This window comes from Chiloscyllium punctatum, chromosome 19 (assembly GCF_047496795.1).
Source record: "Chiloscyllium punctatum isolate Juve2018m chromosome 19, sChiPun1.3, whole genome shotgun sequence".
NCBI classification, from domain to species: Eukaryota; Metazoa; Chordata; class Chondrichthyes; order Orectolobiformes; family Hemiscylliidae; genus Chiloscyllium; species Chiloscyllium punctatum.
Genome location: NC_092757.1, coordinates 29,867,921 through 29,891,026, shown reverse-complemented (window position 1 = coordinate 29,891,026; position 23,106 = coordinate 29,867,921).

The following is a 23,106-nucleotide window of genomic DNA, read 5'->3' as shown; positions in this document are numbered from 1 at the left end:
ACCAGAAGAGAAAACAAGTAGGCAGTGAGGTGGAGACTGGAGATGGTAAGAATAATGAAGATAGCATTAATAAAGGGAAGAATAGGCAGAGACCAGATGAATGCAAAAGAACTGGTGGCCTGAAATGCATCTACTTTAATGCAAGGTGTATAGTGTATAAGGCAGGTGAACTTAAGGGCTTGGATTGGAGCCTGGGAGTATGACGTTATTGCAATCACAGAGACTTGGTTGAAGGAAGGGCATGATTGGCATGTTCCAGGATATAGTTGCTTCAGACAAGACAGCGAGGGAAGTCAAAGTGGGGGTGGGGCGGAGTTGCATTGTTGGTCAGGGATGATACCACGGTTATGCTAAAGGAGGACACTATTGAGGGTTTGAGTAGTGAGGCAAGATGGGTGGAGCTAAGAAATAAGAAGGGTGCAGTTACATTGTTGGGGCTGTATTCCAGGCCTCCCAACAGTGAGCGTGAGGTAGAAAACAACTAGGTAAACAGATTATGGAAAGATGTAGAGGCAATAGGGTAGTAGTAATGGGAGATTTTAATTTCCCCAACATTGACTAGGATACACTTAGCGTCAGAGGTCTAGATGGAGTAGAATTTGTACAAAGCATCCAGGAAAGTTTTCTAGAGCAGTATCTCAATAGTCCGACGATAGAAGAGGCCATATTGGACCTGGTACTGGGCAACAAGCCAGGACAGGTGGTAGAAGTTGTGGTGGGGGATTTCTTTGGGGACAGTGACCACAATTCTGTAAGTTTTAGAATACTTGTAGATAAAGAGGAGAGTGGTCCTAAGGAATGAGAACTAAACTGGGCCAAGGCCAAGTAGATCAAAATTAGACAGGAGCTGGGAAATGTGGATTTGACACAGCTCTTTGAAGAGAAATTCATATTTGAGGTGTGGGAGGCTTTCAAAGAGCGGTTAAAGATAGTGCAGGGTAGGCATGTCCTGTTGAAGGCAAAGGATAGGAAGGGCAAGATTGGTGAACCATGGATGACAGGAGAAATTGTACAACTAGGAAAAGGGAAGTGTACATAAGGTCTAGGCAGCTAAGAACAGAATGGGCCCTGGAGGAATATCGGAAGAGTAAGACCAGTCTTAAATGAGGAATCAAGCAGGCTAAAAGGGGTCATGAAATAGCTTTAGCGAGCAGAATTAAGGAGAATCCCAAAGCATTTTATTCTTATATAAGAAGCAAGCAGGTAACTAGAGAAAGGATAATGAAGGAAGGCTGTGTGTCGAACCTGAGAGAATGGGTTAGATTCTGAATGATTACTTTATATCAGTGTTCACTGAGGAGAGGGACATGATGAATGTTGAGATTAGAGACAGAAGTTTGATTAGTCTGGATCACATTGACATAAGTAGGGAAGATGTGTTGGGCAGGCTAGAGGTTAGTAAGGTGGACAAATCCCCAGGACCAGATAGGATCTATCCCACGTTGCTGAGGGAGGTGAGACAGGAAATAGCTGGGGCCCTGACAGGTATCTTTTTGGCATCCTTAAATACAGGTGTGGTGCCCGAGGACTGGAGGGTTGCTCATGTTGTCCTCCTGTGCAAGAAGGGTAGTAGGGATATTCCAGGTAACTACAGAACAGTGAGCCTGACATCAATGGTGGGAACGTTGCTGGAGAAGGTGCTGAGGGATCGGATCTATTTATATTTAGAAAAGAATGGGCTTATCAGTGATAGACAACATGGTTTTGTGCAGGGGATGTCGTGCCTTACCAACATAATAGAGTTCTTTGAGGAAGTGACCAAGTTGATAGATGAAGGAAGGGCTGTTGATGTCATATACATGGACTTTAGTAAGGTGTTTGATAAGGTTCCCCATGGAAAAATTAATAGAGAAAGTGAAGTCACATGGTGTGCAGGGTGTTCTAGCTCGGTGGATAAATAACTGGTTGAGCAACAGGAGACAGAGAGTAGTAGTTGAAGAGAGTTTCTCAAAATGAAGAAAGGTGACCAGTGGTCCACAGGGGTCAGTGTTGGGGCCACTGTTGTTTGTAATATACATAAATGATCTGGAAGAGGGCACTGTTGGTCTGACCAGCAAGTTTGCAGATGACACAAAGATTGGTGGAGTAGCAGAAAGCATAAGAGACTGTCAAAGAATACAGGAGAATATAGATAGACTGGAGAGTTGGACGGGAAAGTGGCAGATGGAGTTCAATCTAGACAAATGTGAGGTGATGCATTTAGGCAAGACTAATTCTTGAGCGAATTGGACAATGAATGGAAGATCCTGAGGAAAAGTTGATGGGCAGAGAGATCTGGGAGTGCCCTGAAGTTTGCTGCACAGGTGGATAGAGTGGTCAAGAAGGCATACAGTATTCCTGCCTTCATTGGATGGGGTATTCAGTATAAGAGCTGGCAAGTCATGTTAAAATTACCAAAAGGATGTGGACGCTTTAGAGAGGTTGCAGAGAAGGTTTACGAGGATGTTGTCTGGTCTGGAAGGTGCTCGTTATGAAGGGAGGTTGAGTAGGTTAGGTTTGTTTTCATTAGAATAAAGGAGATTGAGGGGGATCCTGATTGAGGTTTACAAAATCATAAAGGATATAGACAGGGTGGATAGAGATAAGGTTTTACCCGGGGTGAAGGATTCAATAACAAGAGGTCATGCTTTGAAGGTGAGAGGTGAAAAGTTTAAGGGGGATACACACGGCAAGTACCTCACACAGAGGGTGGTGGGTGTCTGGAATGTGTTGCCAGCAGAGGTGGTAGAGACAGGCACGGTAGATTCATTTAAGATGCATCTGGACAGATGCATGAGTAGGTGGGGAGCAGAGGGATACAGATGCTTATCAATTAGGCGACAGGTTTAGACGTAGATTTGTATCGGCTCAGGCTTGGAGGGCCGAAGGGCCTGTTCCTGGGCTGTAAATTTTCTTTGTTCTTTGACTATGAAATGTGTCTGCAAGAAGTTAAAAATCACACTACACCAGGTTATAGTCCAACAGAATTGTTTGGAAGCACTAGCTTTTGAAGTGCTGCTCCTTTATCACAACCACCTGATGAGGAACAGTGCTTCGAAAGCTAGTGCTTCAAAATAAACCTGTTGGACTATAAACTGGTGTTATGCGATTTATAATTTTGTCCACTCACCCCAGTCCAACACCGGCACCTCCAAATCAAGTCTGCAGGATGAGAAACAAGAGAAAGTGCAGATTTTCAAATCCATGGCAACTTCCATCCAATTAAATAACAAATCTCAAGATTAAGATCAAACATCTTTTTTAAAGCTAATGAGGATTATTGGGCATTATGGCCACATGCTGAGAATGGTTTGCATCTCTGCAAACTCTTGAGGTTGGCACCCTTGGTAATTTTGGTGGAATTGAGGGCAATGATGATGTGAAGCAGGGCATCATCTCTCCACAATGCCCTCCCCTCTAATCCTCACGATCAGACACCTCTCCCACCCTACTCTCTCACAGGGAGCTCCCCTTCAATCAATCTCTCTCCAACTCAATTTCTGACCCGTCTTCCTCCCAGTCACATGCATTGTCTCTGGGGTCTCCTCAAATTGTTGGCACATCAGTTCTCTACTGAACAATTTTTATCACCCTTAATGCTTTTCAAAAGGCTGAACATAGGGATCGGCCGAGGTCCATTCAGGACAGCTTCTGTCCCTTGTTAAGAATCAGTTCTGTGTATCTCGCCGGTTTCAATAAGCCCTAAACTTTCTCAGAATAAATCTCTAGAGCATTATTCTGCAATTACTCCCAAATCCTCAGTCAGTGCAAGGGGAAGAATTTTACACTAACCTTTTTTAGGTCGGCACGGTGACTCAGTGGTTAGCACTGCTGCCTCACAGTACAAGTCCCAGGTTCAATTCCAGCCTTGGGCAACTGTCTGTGTGAAGTTTACACATTCTCCCTGTGTCTGCGTGGGTTTCCTTCGGGTGCTCCGTTTCCTCCCACAGTCCAAAGATGTGCGGGTCAGGTGAACTGGCCTTGCTAAATTGCCTATAGTGTTAGGTGCATTAGTCAGAGGGAAATGAGACTGGGTGAGTTACTCTCCGGAGGGTCGGTGTGGACTTGTTGGGCCGAAGGGCCTATTTCCACACTGTAGGGAATCTAATCTAATATCTAAAAAAAACCTTTCAAAGTTCCCCATCTTCTGCCTGATCAGATTGCTGACGGTGTTTTCAAAGCTTTGTTTTCTCTTTGTAAAGTCCAGCTGTTTTGATGATCTCTCTGATCACATTCACTCCCAGACAGATCAGCCAGAGACACGGTCAGTGCAGTGATCTAGCCTTCCCTGTGTTTCCTGGAGCAGCCTCGTGTCTCCGATGAAGCCAGTTTATAAACCAATTGTGATGTCTGAGCTCTCTCTGTGATGTACATGGTGAGGTCACATTTGTTCTGTGAGGTCACACTTTGACCTGTCCAGTTCAAGTGGCCTCACTGCGATCAAACAGGGAGTAAGTCCTCACCTTTCTCAGGTTACAATGTGTTCATATTCCAGAACATACAAAGCAGTTCTAGACATAGACATTAGGGTGTACGGGTGATGCTCAATGTCACGGAGTCAGAGACACACAGATACAGATTGAGGCTGCCCAGGAGATGTCTCAGAGCTGACTCTGAGACACACACGATCTGTACAGCAGCAAATCGGGGTGAATCACATTCTTTGTTCCCTGCAGTGTTCTGGGCATGCTCAGTGAAGAAACCCAAAACAGCTGACTGATGATGGAGCAGTTTGAAGGGAGATGAAGGGGTGAGGCCAGGGAGGGTATGGGTCTGGGCCCACTATACAGAGAGGTGTGGGTTTCACTCCTTATCTGTCATATCCTCTTGCTTCACTGTCTACATCAGTCTGCAGCCTTGTCCACTGTGGCATTTCAAAATATCATTCATATAATTCCGAATTGTCTTTAGGGTTCACACCTCTCACACCATTTAGGCTGCACTTTCCAGCTCTTTCTCTTATCCTCCAGCCATTTAGTTGTTGACACGCTACACCCTCAACTAAAGGGTTCAGTTTCCTTCACTTAAATCTACGCCCCGGTCCTTAATCCCCCCATCCATGGGAAATGTTCTCTTCCTGTATACCCTACGCCCATCATAGTTTTATACATCTCAGTCATGTCTTCTCTCCATCACCTCTGCTTTAATGAAAACAATCCCAGTCTGTCCAAACTCTCTTCAGAACTAAAACTCTCCAGCCCAGGGAATGTCCTGGTCAATCTCCTCTGCACCCTCTCCAAGCACTCACATCCCTTCTAGAATGTACAGAACTCTGTTGGCCAATATTTCAAGTGAGTTTGAGAATGGTCATGTTGAACCTTAGACATCGCTGGTAGCATCATGGACAGTTCTAGAGTGTTCTCTACTGGATGGAATTCGATGGGTCAGAATGTTGAGCTTTACACAAAACACACTTAATTCTTATACCACAATTAAAATGCAAACAATGAAAAAAAACCAACTTGAACCTGTCGGAATACAGAACAAAATAATATATTATTTAATTCTACCCATCAACTGTTCCATTACAGCCACATCCTATAAACAGACCCATAGAAAAGGCAAAATCAGCAAAACAGATTTCCCTCACTTCCTATCTCCTCCAATCCAAAAGATGGGAACACCAAAACAAACAATCTCACAGCAGAGAGAGAGAGTTCAAGCTTTTATCCTACAGCAGAGAGAGGTGACAGCTGTGACTAATAGCTTCAACACCAAATAATGCAACTTCAATAACTGAGAGCAGCACTGAGCCCCTGGATCGGTGAGAGCAAGACTCCACTTCCTCATGCTGCTTTGGTCGTAATTTAAGAAAACCCAAAGTTATTTACTCTGCTTTCCATGGAACACCTTGGCACCAGGTTGATAACATCCCTCATCAAGAGAAACAGAACACATCCTTCTTAAAGGGACAAGGTTCAGTCTGCCCACCTTGGAGTCAGTGATACAGACACAGTGGGGTCAGCCTTCCCTCCCTGGGGTCAATGATACCGACACAGCGGGGTCAGTGATACCTCCACAGTGGGGTCAGCCTTCCCTCCCTGGGGTCAGTGATACAGACACAGTGGGGTCAGCCTTCCCTCCCTGGGGTCAGTGACACAGACACAATGGGGTCAGCCTTCCCTCCCTGGGGTCAGTGATACAGACACAGTGGGGTCAGCCTTCCCTCCCTGGGGTCAATGATACCGACACAGTGGGGTCAGTCTTCCCTCCCTGGGGTCAGTGACACAGACACAATGGGGTCAGCCTTCCCTCCCTGGGGTCAGTGATACAGACACAGTGGGGTCAGCCTTCCCTCCCTGGGGTCAATGATACCGACACAGTGGGGTCAGCCTTCCCTCCCTGGCGTCAATGATACCGACACAGTGGGGTCAGCCTTCCCTCCCTGGGGTCAGTGACACAGACACAGTGGGGTCAGTGACACAGACACAATGGGGTCAGCCTTCCCTCCCTGGGGTCAGTGACACAGACACAGTGGGGTCAGCCTTCCCTCCCTGGGGTCAGTGACACAGACACAGTGGGGTCAGTCTTCCCTCCCTGGGGTCAGTGACACAGACACAGTGGGGTCAGCCTTCCCTCCCTGGGGTCAGTGACACAGACACAGTGGGGTCAGCCTTCCCTCCCTGGGGTCAGTGACACAGACACAGTGGGGTCAGCCTTCCCTCCCTGGGGTCAGTGACACAGACACAGTGGGGTCAGCCTTCCCTCCCTGGGGTCAGTGACACAGACACAGTGGGGTCAGCCTTCCCTCCCTGGGGTCAGTGACACAGACACAGTGGGGTCAGCCTTCCCTCCCTGGGGTCAGTGACACAGACACAGTGGGGTCAGCCTTCCCTCCCTGGGGTCAGTGACACAGACACAGTGGGGTCAGTCTACTCCCCCTGGGTCAGTGAAACACAGTGGGGTCAGTCTGCTCCCCTTCATCAGTGACCCAGAGACAGTGGGGTCAGTCTGCTCTCCCCTGGGTCAGTGACCCAAACACAGTGGGGTCAGTCTGCTCCCCCTACATCAGTGACCCAGACACAGTGGGGTCAGTCTGCTCTCCCCTGGGTCAGTGACCCAGACACAGTGGGGTCAGTCTGCTCTCCACTGGATCACTTTCATCTGGAAGGAAAAGGGCAGCAGCTATATCCGAACACCATCTCCAACAAGTTCCCCTCCAGAACACTCTCAATTCTGTCTTGGAAACATATCGCTGTTCCTTCAGTGTCATTGAGTCAAAGTCCTGGAACTCCCTCCCTAAAGGGCACATTGTGTGTCTATCTACATCACATGGAGTGCAGCAAGTTCAAGAAGACAGCTCCTTCTTCTTGAGGAGCTTCTCAAGGGGCAACTAGGGACAGGCAGAAAACACTGGCCCAGCCAGTTCTGCCCATATCCCACGGGTCAATGAAAAATATCATTCCACAGTCTGGGAACAATGGGACTGTCCCTTTGGCTTCAATGAAGAGTTTTATTTATTCAGAACGTAATGAATTTGTGCAGCCAGAGGTTTTACTGTGTTACTGATCTTCCCTCTGAAGATAGACAATGTTGCTGCATAAATAAATCTGTTTGTACAACAACGTAACCTCTGCAGCATGTAACCAACAACACTGAACACTAACAGAAACGGTGGGTAATCATCAGGATTGATGCCTCGATTGACATAATATCAGAAATCTACAACATTGATGAACCACGGGAGGGTGAAGCTCCCAGAGATGGTGAAGAGCAGAAGCACAGCCTTCCTTCTGCTCTCCATTTCTGGGTCTCTGCGGGTCTCTCCTTTGCTCTCACCCTTCAGAGTTTTAGAGATCAACTGGTCACTAAACTGGAACATCGCACATTACAGCACAGTACAGCACATTCGGCCCTCGATGTTGCGCTGACCTGTGGAACCAATCTGAAGCTCATTGATCCGACACTATTCCATTTTCATCCATATGTTTATCCAACCACCATCAAATGCCCTTAAAGTTGGTGAGTCTCTAACTGTTGTAGGCAAGGTGTTCCATACCCCAACTACTCTGACATCTGTCCTGTATCTATCACCCCTCAATTTAAAGCTATGTCCCCTCGTGCAAGCCATCACCATCCGAGGAAAAAGGCTCTCACTGTCCACCCTATTGAACCCCTGATTATCTTGTATGTCTCAATTAAGTTGCCTCTCAGCCTTCTCTCTAGGATTGTGTCAGAGGGGTACTGAAGGAATTGCACAATTCAAAAGGCTGTTCTGTCTTGGAGAGAGGTAGAGAAACAATTGATGGTGAGTTTAACCAAAGTACCACCTCACTTCTCTACATCTCACATCAACCATCCAGCCAACTGTGCGAACTGAGCCCCTGCAGCACTTGTGGCTGGATGGCTGGTTTGTGATGTAGAGTGATACCATCATCCAATGTTGGATTTGGTGCTTGGCAATGAACCAGGCCGGGTGTCAGATCTTTCTGTAGGAGAGCATTTCGGTGATAATGATCATAACTCCATGACCTTCACTATACTCATGGAGAGGGATAGGAGCAGATGGTCTGGGAAAGTATTTAATTGGGGGAGGGTGAATTATAACACTATTAGGCAGAAACTGGGGTATCTAAATTGGGAACAGATGTTCTCAGGGAACTGCTCAACAGAAATGTGGAGGTTGTTTAGGAGGACAGGTTTGTCAAACTGAGGCAAGGAAGGGATGGTGGGGTGAAAGAACCTTGGGTGACAAGGGATGTGGAACACCTAGTCAAGAGGAAGAAGGAAGCTTACTGAATGTTGAGGGGGCAAGCATCAGACAGGGCTCTAGAGGGTTACAAGATCGCCGGGAAGGAACTGAAGAATGGGTTTAGGACATCTAGGAGGGGGCATGTAAAGGCTTTGGGAGGCAGGATGAAGGAAAACCCCAAGGCGTTCTATACTGATGTGAGGAACAAGAGGATGGTCAGAGTGAGGGTAGGGCCAATCAGGGACAGTGGAGGGAACTTGTGCCTGGAGTCGGAGTAGGAGGTAGTGTTGGTCCTCAATGAATACTTAGCTTCATTATTCACTACTGAGAGGGAACTTGATGTTTGTGAGGACAGAATAAAACCGGCTGACATGCTCAAACAGGTTGGTGTTAAAAAGGAGGATGAGCTGAAAGTTTTAAGGATAGCTAACTCCCCTGGGCAGGAAGGAATATACGCAAGGTTATGACAGGAAGCAAGGGAAGAGATTGCTGTGCCTTTGATGATGATCTTTGGGTCCTCATTGTCCACTGGAGTGGTGCCAAATAATTCGAGGGTGGCAAATGTTATTAATCCCTTATTCATGATAGGGAATAGGGAAATCTTAGGAATTACAGACCAGTCAATTTTACATATGCGTTGGGCAAATTATTGCAGAGACACAGGATTTATGCTTAGTTGGAAAACCATAACTTGGTTAGAGATCGTCAGCATGGCTTTGTGAGGGCAGGTCAAGCACATGGATTTTAGCAAGGCATTTGATAAGGTTGCCCATGGGAGGCTCATTCAGAAAGTAAGGAGGCAAGGGATACTGGGAAATTTGGCTGTCTGAATAAAGAACAGGCTGGTCCATAGAAGACAGAGGCTGGTAGTAGATGGGAAGTATTCAGCCTGGAGCTTGGTGACCAGTGATTTGCACAGAGATCGGTTCTGGGACCTCTGCTCTCTGTGTATTTTTTATAAATGACCTGTATGAGGAAGTGGAAGGTTGGGTTAGTAAGTTTGCCAATGACATGAAGGTTGGTGGAGTGGTGGATAGTGTGGAGGACTGCCCTAGGTTTCAACAGGACATTGACAGGATGCAGAACTGGGCTGATAAGTGTCAGATGGACGTCAACCTGGAAAAGCATGAAGTGATTCATTTTGGAATGTCAAATTGAAATGCAGAATGCAGGGTTGAAGGCAGCATTCTTGGCAGTGTGGAGGAACAGAGGGATCTTGGGGTTCATGCCTATTGATCCCTCAAAGTCACCCAGTGCCCCCCCCAAATTTGTTGAGGCAACTTATTGCGTGTTTGCTTTCATTAGCAGAGGGATGGAGGCTAAGAGCCGTGAGGTTATGCTGCAGCTCGAAAGAGCCCTGCTTAGACCACACTTGGAATATTGTGTTCAGTTCTGGTTGCCTTATTATAGGAAGGATGTGGGAGCTTTAGAGAGGGCGCTGCCTGGACTGGAGGGCATGTCTTATGAAGAAAGGTTGAGGGAGTGAGGGTATTTCTCACTGGAGTGAAGAAGGATGAGAGCTGAGATGATGGAGGTGTACAAGGTGATGAGAGACACAGATAGAGGGAACAGACAGAGATTTTTTCACTGGGCGGAAATGGTCATCATGAGGGAGGTATCATTTTAAAGTGATTAGAGGAACTTTTAGGGGAGATGTCAGATGTAGGTTCTTAACACAGACAGTGGTGGGTGTGTGGAATACACTACCAGCAGTGGTAGCAGAGTCAGATAGATTAGGAACAATTAGAATATAGAACATAAACATGACAGCGCACTACAGCCTTCGGCCCTTGATGTTGTGCCGACCTGTGTAATTAATCTGAAGCTCATTTATCCTACACAATTCCATTTTTGTCCATATGATTATCCAATGACCATTTAAATGCCCTGAAAGTCGGTGTCTACTACAGTTGCAGGCAGTGCGTTCCATGCCCCTACTACACACTGTGTAAAGAAACTACCTCCGACATCTGTCCTATATCTATCATCCCTCAATTTAAAGCTATGTCCCCTCATGCTAGCCATCACCATCCGAGGAAAAAGCTCTCACTGTCCACCCTATCTAACTCTGTGATTATCTGTATCTCACAATTACGTCATCTCTCCGCCTTCTTCTTTCGAACGAAAAGAGCCTCAACATTATCAAACTGGGTGGCAACTTTCAGGGATCTATGTACCTGGACGCTGAGATCTCTCTGCTTATCTACACTACCAAGAATCTTACCATTAGCCCAGTACTCTGTATTCTTGTTCCTCCTTCCAAAGTGAATCACCTCACACTTTTCCACATTAAGTTCCATTTGCCACCTCTCAGCCTAGCTCTGCAGCTTATCTATGTCCCTCTGTAGACTGCAACATCCTTCAACACTACCCACAACTTCACCGACCTTATTGTCATCCACAAATGTACTAACGCATCCTTCTACACTCTCATCTAGGTCATTTATAAAAATGACAAACAGTAGTGGACCCAAAACAAATCCTTGTGATTCCCCACTAGTAATGAATTCCAGGGTGAATATTTCCCACCAGCCACCACCCTCTGTCTTCTTTCAACTAGCCACCTTCTGATCCAAACTGCTGAAACACCCTCAATCCATGCCTCTGTATTTTGTGCAATTTAAGTGACTCTTGGATAGGCACATAGAGGAGAGAACAATAGAGTCAGGTAAATGGTCGGCACAACATCGAAGGTTGAAGGGCCTGTACAATGCTGTATTATAGTATGTTCTATGTTAACATCACAGGTTCAATCCCCACACTGGCTGAGATCATCATGAAGGTCCTACCTTCCCAACCTCACCGTTCTCCTGAGGCACAGTGACCCTCAGGTTAACCTCACGGCCAGTTGTTTCTTACTAATGAGAGAGCAGCCCTATGGTCCACTGGGACTATGGTGATTTTACTGAAGGAATATATACCCAAGTCAGGATGGTGAATGGCTTGGAAGGGAACATGCAGGTCATGGTGTTCTCATACATCTACTGCCTTTGTCTTAAGGAAGTTAGTGGTCATAGATATTGAAGGTGAGTGTCTGCAATGTGTATTGTCAATGATACTCAGTGCTGCCAATGAGCACCGGTGGTGGAATGACAATGTTTGTAGATGTGGTGCCGATCAAACTGGTTACTTCTTCGTAAATGAGAAAATGTTGGAGAAACTCAGCAGGCCTAGTTGAACTATGAAGAGAGAAAGAGAATGAATGTTTGTAGTCCAACATGACTCCTTGTCAGCACTGTTCTGAAGGAGGGTGATATTGGACTCAAAAGTTTAACTTTATGTATCTCTTCAAAGGTGTTGCCAGATTTGCTGAATTTCTCCAGCACTTTCTGATTTCATGTCAGAATTTGAGTATCTGCAACATTGTGCTTTTATATGGCTGCTGGGTCATGCTGGGATCCCATTTCTTGAGGGATCTTGGAGTTATTTCCATCCAGGCAAGTGGGGAGTATTCCATCACACTCCTGACCTGTGCCTTGGAGATGGTAGAGAGGCTTTTGGAGCCATGAGTGTTCCTGCCCCCTGAGCTGCTCTTGTACCCACAGTACTTACATTGAAAGTCCATTTCATTTTCAGCTCAATGGGAACTCCCAGCTTGGTGATTGTGGGGGATTCAGCAATAGTAAAGCATTGAATGTCACACGGCGTTATCGATGTGATCTCTTCTTGGAGGTGATAATTGTTTTGCATTTGTGTGACACAGATGTTAATTGCCATTTGTCAGCCCAGGCATGGAACATAGAACATTGACTATTACGGCACAGTACAGGCCCTTCGACCCTCGATGTTGTGCCGACCTGTGAAACCAATCTCAAGCCCATGTAACCTACAATATTCCAGTATCATCCATATGTTTATCCAATGACCATTTAAATGTTCTTAAAGTTGGCAAGTCTACTACTGATGCAGGCAGGGCGTTCCATGCCCCAACTACTCTCTGAGTAAGGAAACTACCTCTGACATTAAACCTCTGTCCCTTTGTACCAGCCATCTCCACCCAAGGAAAAGGGCTCTCACTGTCCACCCTATCTAATCCTCTGATCATCTTGTATGTCTCTATGAAGTCACCTCTCAACATCTTCTCTCTAACAAAAACAGCCTCAAGTCCCTCAGCCTTCCCTCATTAGACCATCTCTCCATACCAGGCAACATCCTGATAAATCTTCTCTGCATCCTTTCCAATGTTTCCACATCCTACTTTTAATACCAGAACTGTACGCAATATGCCAAGTGCGGCCGCACCAGAGTTTTGTACAGCTGCAACATGACCTCATGGCTCTGAAACTTAATCCCTCTACTAATAAAAGCTGTGCGCTTTCTTAACAGCCCTATCAACCTGGGTGGCAGCTTTCAGGGATCTATGTTCATGGACACCAAGATCTCTATGCTCACCACACCACCAAAGATCTTGCCTTTAACCCAGTGTTCCGTATTTGTGTTCCTCCTTCCAAAGTGAATCACCTCACACTTTTCTGCATTAAACTCCATTTGCCACCTCTCAGCCCAGCTCTGCAGCTTATCTTTGTCCCTTTGTAACCTGCAGCATCTTTCTGCACTGTCCACAACTCCATTGACCTGGTGTCATCCACAAATTTAATGAACCCATCCTACTACATCCTCATCCAAGTCATTTATAAAAATGACAAACACCAGTGAACGAAAAACAGATCCTTGTGGTACACCACTAGTAACTGAACTCCAGGATAAACATTTCCTATCAACCACCACCCTTACAGCTTGCCAATTTCTGATGCAAAAAGCTAAATCGCCCTCAATCCCAAGTCTCCGTGCCTCCGTATTTTGTGCAATAGCCTATCATGGAGACCCTTATCAAAAGCCTGACTGAAACCAATATCGACCACATTGACCACCTAATCTGCTGCTTGGTCATCTTCTCAAAGAACTGAATAAAGTTTGTGAGGCACAATCTACCCTTCACAAAACCATGTTGACTAGCCCTAATCAACTTCATCCTTTCTGGATGATTGAAGGATGATTATAAATCTGAACTCTTATAACTTTTTCCAACACTTTATCCACAATTAAAGTCAGGTTCACTGGTCTATAATTACCAGGGTTGTTTCTACTCCTCTTCTTGAACAAGGGGACAACTTTTACTGTCCTCCAGTCTTCTGGCACCATTCCTGTAGACAATGATGACATAAAGATCAAAGTCTCTGCAATCTCCTCCCTGGCTTCCCAGAGAATCCTAGGATAAATCCCCTTCAACCCAGAGGACTTCTCTGTTTTCACACTTTCCAGAATTGCTAACACTTCCTCGTTATGAACCTCAATCCCGTTTTGTCTAATAATCTGGATCTCAGTATTCTCCTCGACAACATTGTCTTTTTCCAGTGTGAATACGAATGCAAAATATTCATTTAGCTCCTCTCCCATCTCCTCAGACTTCACACACAACTTCCCATTATTGTCCTTGACTGGTCCGAATCTTACTTTAGTCATTTTTTAATTCCTGATATACTGATAGAAAGCTTTAAGGTTTTCCTTGATGCGACCTGCCAATGACTTCTCATGTCCCCTCCTGGCCCTTCTTTGCTTTCTCTTTTGGTCCTTCCTGGCTAATTTGTAACTCTCAAGTGCCTAACTGAATCTTCATGTCTCATCTTTACATAAGCCTCCTTCTTCCTCTTAACAACAGATACAACTTCTTTACTAAACCATGGTTCCCTTGTTCCACCATCTCCTCGCTGCCTGACACGTACATACTTATCAAGGACATGCAGTAGCTGATCCTTGAAAAAACTCCACATTTCAATTGTGCCCATCCTCTGCAGTTTCCTTCTCATCCTATGCATCCTAATTCTTGCCAAATCACAGCATAATTGCCTTTCCCCCAACTATATCACTTTCCCTGCGATATATCCCTGTCCCTTTCCATCACTAAAGTAAACGTAACCTAATTGTGGTCACTATCACCAAAGTGCTCACCTTCCTGCGAATCAAACACCTGCCTGGGTTCATGACCCAATACTAAATCCAATGTGGCCTCGCCCCTTGTTGGCCTGTCTATATACTGTGTCAGGAAACGGTCCTGCACACATTGGACAAAAACTGACCCATCTTAAGTACTCGAACTACAGTGTTTCCAGTCAATATTTGGAAAGTTAAAGGCCCCCAGAACAACGACCCTGTTACTTTCTCTCCTATCCAGAATCATCTTTGCAATCCTTTCCTCTACATCTCTGGAAGCCTACAGAAAACTCCCAACAGCATGACCTCTGCTTTCCTGTTTCTCACCTCAGCCCATTCTACCTCAGTGGACCAGTCCTCATCAAATGTCCTTTCTGCCACTATAACACTGTCCTTAACGAACATAGCCACACCTCCTCCTCTTTTACCACCTTCCCTGTTCTTACTGAAACATCTAAACCCCGGAACTTGCAACAACCATTCCTGTCCCTGCTCAATCCAGGTCTCTGAAATGGCCACAACATCAAAGTCCTAACCCATGCTGCAAGGTCACCCACCTTATTCTGGATGCTCCTGGCGTTGAAGTAGACACACTTGAAACCAACTTGCTGCTTGCCACTGTATGCCTGCAACATTGAAACCCTATTCAGGACCTCATTGCTCTCAACCTCCTGTGCACTGATGCTACAATTCAGGTTCCCATCTCCTGCTGAATTAGTTTAAACCCTCCCAAAGAGCATTAGCAAACCTGCCCCCAGGTTAGAGTACCTCTCTGGTTCAGGTGTAGACCATCCTGTTTGTAGAAGACCCACCTACTCCAGAATAAGCCCGAATTATCCAGATATCTAAATCCCTCCCTTCTGCATCATCCTTGTAGCCACATGTTCAACTCTTCTCTCCCCCTATTCCTTGCTAGCATGTGGCACAGGTAACAAACCAGAGTTGACATCTCTGTTTGTTCCAGCTCTAAACTTCCACTCTAACTCCCTGAATATCTGCTTTAAAACCCCATCCCTTGTCCTACCCATGTCATTGGTGCCAATGTGGACCATGAGTTGGGGCTGTTCTCCCTCCACCTCAAGAATCCCGAAAACACGATCTGAGATGTCATGAACCCTGGCACTTGGGAGGCAGCACATCAACCCTGATTCTCTCTCATTCCTACAGAATCTCCTATCTGTCCCCTCACTGTGAAGTCCCTAATGACTAATGCTCTGCTCCTCTTTCACTTCAAACAACAAAGAGCCAAGAAAATTTACAGCCCAAGAACAGGCCCTTTACCCCTCCAAGCCTGAGCCAATTCAAACCTACTGTCTAAACCTGTCGCCCAATTCCTAAGCATCTGTATCCCTCTGCTCCCCACCTACTCATGCATCTGTCCAGTCGCATCTTAAATGAATCTAACATACCCGCCTGTACTACCTCTGCTGGCAATGCATTCCAGACACCTACCATCTTCCGTGTAAAGTACTTGCCGTGTGTATCCCCCTTAAACTTTTCACCTTTCACCTTGAAAGTGTGACCTCTCATTACTGAATCCTTCACCCTGGGAAAAAGGTTATCTCTGTCTACCCTGTCTATACCCTTCATACCCTCAATCAGGTCCCCCCTCAATCTCTTTTTTTCTAATCCTACCTTTCTGAGCAACATGGACAGATTCTGTGCCGGAGACCTGTGCCCCATTGCTTACCCCTGGTAAGTTGTCCCCTCCCCAGCAGTAACCAAAACAGTACGCTTGTTATTGAGGGGATCGGCCACAGGGGAACTCTACACTGTCTGCCTGTTCCTTTCCGCCCCCTGACTGTAATCCATCTACCTTTCCCCGGTACCTGAGATGTGACGCCCTCCCTGTAACTCCTCTCAATTACTCCCTCAGCCTCCCGAATGATCCGAAGTTCATCCAGCTCTGGCCCCAGTTCCCTAACACCGTTTCCGAGGAGCTGAAGTTGCCAGGATCTTGCTGCAGAGCCACATGGAGTGCTTCAGTATCTGAGGAGGGAAGAATGCTGCTGAAGTAACAATACAGGTAGTTCCCTCTCACACACACTCACATTATCACTGACAGAGATACAGAGACACAGAAGGGTCATCACTCCCACAGGCTCAGACAGAGACACTGTTCAGTCCCACTCTGATCCCACCTTCCAGTGACATTTTTATTCGAACACTCAAACAGAACAAGAGAGAAAGAAATGATTTATATTTCTCTCCAAACTCGTCTATAAACAAATCCCAGTCTCCAAATGACATTGACTATCAGATTGCAAAACACTGTGTTAATCTCTCAATAGTAACCCACAGCAACCAACTGAATAGTACGTTATGGAGATTTATAATTTGAAAATCTGTATACTCCAGATACTGTGAACATTAAATAAAAACAGAGACTGCTGGAAATATTCAGTCACTTTCTCTGATGAAAGGTCATTGACCAGAAACGCTCATTCTGTTTCTCTCTCTACAAATGCTCTCTGACCTACAGAGTATTTGTAGCACTTTCTGTTTTACATCATGTAGGTTCACTCCATGTTCAGAAGGCACACAAGTTATTTAACTCAAATGGATACTCCCGTTAGAGTTCAGGTTCTTTATAATTGATATACCACATCGAAAATTATTTGTACACTGCAATATTAGAGATACAATTACAATCACAAATAGGGATAAGCATTAAATATATGAACATAATCCATCAGGCTTGTAAAGAATAACAGAGACCTGAATGCAGAGTGAATCTCACTCTCATTTACAATATCAAAGACTCAGAAAAAGATTCTACACATCACACTTACAGATTGTAATGTCCAAAGACCCCACTGTCAACTCCATACACTTTAAATTGTTGACCAGTCTATCCTTTTCCATAGCTATTTTAAAACTAATCGAATAACAGTTAGTGCTCCCCCACTAATACCTCCGTCACTTGCCCTGCCTTATTTTCTGAGAGAAGATTGGGTTTTGCCCCTTGTCATGGAGGGCCATCTTCATATTAATTGAGAAAGTTTTCCTGAATACACCTAGTAAGTTCTCCAATCCATTCCCAGTCTATATTTGGAAGGTTAAAATCCCCTTTTCTTGTAACCCTATCATTCTTACTGCCTTTGGCGAGCTCCCTGCATATTTTCTCCCCAATTTCCAGCTGATTATTGGGGGATGCAGAGCGTGGCGGGAGTATAATCCCAACAATGTGATCACACCCTTCATTTTTCTCAGTTCCATCCATGCAACTTCACTGGATGATCCATCAGGAATATCCTCTCTAAGTGCTGCCACGACATTTTCCCTTATCAAAAACACCACTTCCCTTCTCTCTTGCCTCTCCTTACTATAAACACATCTTCAGTGCAGGTTTGCATTTGAACACAGACCTTGTGGTTCAGAGGTAGGGACACTGCCACTGCACCACAAAAGCCCTCACAAATCAGAATTAAACTACAGAGAACCTTCATACCACCTGACATCAATGTTCGAGTGTCTGTATAATGGCGATCACTGGACCAGAATGTAACATCTTCCATCACAAAGTGCAGGGAGCAACTCTCACCCAGATTTACAAAGCTTCAATAGTTTGAATCACTTATCAGGAATACTAACATGGCAAGAATCATTTTGAATAATTTATTGATAATTCCAAATGTTTTCAGCATTGAGGTAATCTGTGTTTTCATGCTGCAGTCAATCTCTCTCCATCAAACACTGATGTCCCCCATTTCCCAGCCCTTTAACCGATACCATGGAGGGTCCCCAGGGGATTGTGAGGTGCCCCCACGCTTCACATTAGTGTTTCATTCAAATGTGAACAAACAGATCATGACAAGACGCATTAAGTGCTCACATAAATCTACATGTATTTCTAAAATTAAGTTTTAAAGACTGGACAATTCTGATCAGATTAATTAATAAAATGAGAATTTTCATTCTGTGAGCAATATTGTTTTCCAATCAAACACTCCCATCTCTAAATCTCATTGTGTTCCAAAGGTATCCTTCTCTCAAGAATGCCCACTCAGTAACTCGTTCCCTCAGTGAGCTGGCTAGCTGGTTTACAATGGAGAGGCACACCAACTGCATTGGCCCTATTCCCACATTAGCTGATGTTACCATGAAGGACTCTTCTTCTTACCCTGGCCTGAGCCATGGTGACCCCAAGGTTACACTCAGCACCAGTTGCCCCTCTCCGATGAGGGAGTGGTGTGTGACCATGGCCTTGGAGAAAAAGAGATGATACCAGAGAGTGGTGTGAGTATGACTGGGCTTAATGTTAAAGTTGTGTTTGACTGAGTGTGACATCAAGGAGCCTGAGCAAATCTGGAGCCAATGGAAATTGAGGAAAACTCTCTGCTGGTTGGAGTTGGACCTGGCACAAAGGAAGAAGGTTGTGATTGTTGGCGGTCAATCATCACAACGAAAGAACATTTCTGTTGGAGTTCCTCAGGAGAATGTCCTCGGCCCAATAATCTTCAATCGTTTATAAATGTACATCCCTCCATCTTAAGGATGTTAGCCAATGTTTACACAATGTTCAACAGCATGTGTGACTACTCAGATACTGAAGCAGCCCTTGGCAAGTGCAGTAAAACCTGGATAATATCCAGGACTAGGAAGAAAAGTGACAAAGAATATTCATGCCACATAAATACCATACACTGATCATCTAAAACAACAGAGAATCAAACCACCATCCTTTGATATTCAATGGGGTTACCATTGCTGAATCCTCAACTATCAACATCTTGGGGTTACCATTGACCAGAAACTGAATTGTACCAGTGATATAAATACAGTGACAACAGAGCAGGTCAGAGGCTCGGAATACTGCAGTGAATGACTCACCTCCTGATTCCCCACAGACCGTCCACCATCTACAATACACCAGTCAGGATTATGATGGAATACTCCCCACAGGCCTGGACGGGGGCAGCTCCAACAGTATTTCAGAAGCTTGGCACCAGCCGTGATAAAAGACCCCACTTGATTGCCACGACATCCACAAACATCCATGTTATTTTCCCCACTGACCCACAGGAGCAGCAATGTGCACCAGCGACAAGGTGCCCTGCAGAAATTCACAGAAGCTCCTTAGACAGCACTTTCCAAACCCACAGTACATTCTCAACAACCACTAGGGATGAGCAATAATTGCCGGCCCAACCAGCAATGCCCAGGAATGGATTAGAGTTCATTTAAAATGTTACCCAATCACAACCAATGGTGGGCACTGGGTTTTAGGTTTTGTGAGTGTAAGCTGGTTGGCTCCAGGCAGTAACCTGTTTGTTATGAAGACCTGAAGAGAAATGCTGTTTGGAACAATATGTCAGTCTTTCAGAGGCATGGCCTACATACATAGTACCACACAGACACTGACATTCATATACCAGATTACTCACACGGGAGAGAGGTGAAAGCAATTTAAAATATATTTGTATCTGGACTGAAGAATATTTGGAAACACAGTTAAAAATATTGTCATGAAAACAATTTGGTAAGGAAGGTATTTCCAAGTTGGATATTTTCAAAGTGCTTGAACTTCATGATAATTTGATCTGGGTGTGATAACCAGGCACATTTGTGCACTTTGTGTTCAACAGATTTCAGTCTGAAAGTTAAACCAAACAAATGGGTGGACCTGTGTTTATTGGACAATTAAAGTGGACACCGTTAGTATTGAAGAACAATCATTGGACACGAAAGGTTAACTCTGATTTCTCTGCACAGATGCTGCTGAGCTTTTCCAGCAAGTTTTGTGTTTTTTTCTGATTTAAAGCACCTGCAGGTTTTTTTGGATATGGTCAAAAGATTTATGACTTTCAATAATTAGACTTTGCTGTTGAAGGTCAGGACAATCTTGAAATCAGTGACATTCTGGCTCAAGTCACACACAAACATGTTGGCTGGGATTATGCTGGACATCAATGTAAATGCACAGTTCTGATGGACATTGAAGTTGTGGAGCTGACATACACTGGATATGGTTGATGAGGGATTCAGTGTAAGCCTGATGTGCTGCAGGATTCCATCACCTTTGTAACACCTTCATTAAGGAGCTGGTCCAGGGGGCAGAAGTAAGGAGCCTTTATTGGTCAGTACATTGAGTGTAGGAGTGTGGCTGTACATGACATTGGTGAGGCCACTTTGGGAATACTATATTCAATTCTGGTCTCCCTGCTATAGGAAAGGTGTTGTTAAACTTGAAATGTTGCGGATGAAATGTATAAGAATGTCACTGAGGCTCGAGGTTTTGAGCTATTGGAGGTTGAGAAGTGACCTGTTGCTGAACAAAGAGACCTTGGAGTGCAGGTTCATCGCCCTCTGAAAGTGGAGTCGCAGGTAGATAGGATAGTGAGGAAAAATTTTAGTGTGCTTTCATTTATTGGTCAGAATATTGAGTACATGGTTTGGGAGGTCATGTTGCAGCTGTACAGGACATTGGTGAGTGTTGGAATACTGCGTACAATTCTGGTCTCCTTCCTATCGGAAAGATGTTGTGAAACTTGAAAGGGTTCAGAAAAAATTTACAAGGATGTTGCCAGGTTTGGAAGATTTGAGCTATAGGGAGAGGCTGAACAGGCTGGGGCTGATTTCCCTGGAGCATTGGAGGCGGAGGTGTGACCTTCTAGAGATTTCTAAAATTATGAGAGGCATGGATAGGATAAATAGACAAAGTCTTTTCCCTGAGGTGGGGGAGTCCAGAACTAGAGGGCATAGGTTTAGGGTGAGAGGGGAAAGATATAAATGAGATCGAAGGGGCAAAATTTTCACACAGAGCTGGATTGAGCTGCCAGGGAAAATGGTGGAGGCTGGTACAATTGCAACATTTAAGAGGCATCTGGATGGGTACATGTAAGTGAAGGGTTTTGAAGGATATGGGCTGGGTGCTGGCAGGTGGGACTAGATTGGGTTGGGATATCTGGTCGGCATGGACAAGTTGGACCGAAGGGTCTGTTTCTGTGCTGTACATCTTTATGACTCTCTGACTGTATGACCTCAGAGAGGTTTGCTAAATCATGAAGAGCATGGATAGGGTGAATAGCCAAGATCTTTTCTACGGGGAAGAGGTGTTCATACTGGTGCACATAGGGTTAAGTTGAGATGGGAAAATTTAAGATGAACCCAAGGGGCAACTGTTCTCAAATAGAAGTCAGTGCGTGCATGGAGTGAGCTGCCAGAGGAAGTGGTGGAAGCTGGTACAATGACAGCATTTGAAAGGCATCCGGATGGTTATATGAATAGGAAGGGTTCAGAGGGATTGGGGCCATGTGCTGGCAAATGGGAATGGATCTGTTCAGGGTGAATGGGTCTAACGGAGTGGTTTGTGTCCGTGCTATGACAATTTAACTCTCAGTCACCAGCATAGAGAAAACTGTGAGACATGGTTGTTGGTAGATCATTTGTCTAAATGTTGAAAAGTGTTTAGATCAACCCTGTGCTAATGCTTGGACAGTCTGCACCATGCACATCCTACCTTTAATAGAGTCATAGCATCATAGAGATGGACAACACAGAAACAGACCATTGGTTCAACCCTTCCATGTTGGCCAGATACCCAAAATTAATCTAATCCCATTCACCAGCACTTGCCCCACATCCCTCTGAACTCTTCCTATTAATATAGCCATCCAAATGTCTTTTATATGTTGCAATTGTACCAGCCTCTACCACTTCCTCTGGCAGCTCATTCCATACACACATCACTGCAAGAATAAAACTGCACCTTAAGTCCCTTTTAAGTCTTTCCCCTCTCACATCGTACCGACAACTTCTCGTCTTGGAAATAGATATTGGCTATTTCACCTAACCATGTCCCTCATGATTTTATAAATCTCTTCAAGGTAACCCCTCAACCTTCAATGGACCAGGGAAAATAGCCCCAGTCTATTCAGCCTCTCCCTAGAGCTCAAACACGTCAAACCTACAACATTCTTGTAAAGCTTTTCTGAACTCTTTCAAGTTTTATAACCTTCATCTTATAGCAGGAATTGAATGCAGTATGGCGCGAGTGAACTAACCAATCACCTTTTCAGCCACAATGTGATCTCCCAACTCCTATATTCAATGCATTGACAATAAAATCAAGCAACCCCAGCATTGCAAAGTAATGAGAGTGGGAATCACAGTTTGAGGGAGAGAGAGTGGGAGCTGGCAGTGTGAGGGAGAGAGAGAGTGGGAGCGGGCAGTGTGAGGGAGAGAGAGAGTGGGAGCTGGCAGTGTGAGGGAGAGAGAGAGTGGGAGCTGGCAGTGTGAGGGAGAGAGATAGTGGGAGCAGGCAGTGTGAAGGAGAGAGAGTGGGAGCAGGCAGTGTGAAGGAGAGAGAGTGGGAGCAGGCAGTGTGAAGGAGAGAGAGTGGGAGTGGGCAGTGTGAGGGAGAGAGAGTGGGACCGGGCAGTGTGAGGGAGAGAGAGAGGGAGCGAGCAGTGTGAGGGAGAGAGAGAGTGGGAGCGGGCAGTGGGAGGGAGAGATAGAGAGAGTGGGCAGTGTGTGGGAGAGAGAGTGGGAGCGGGCAGTGT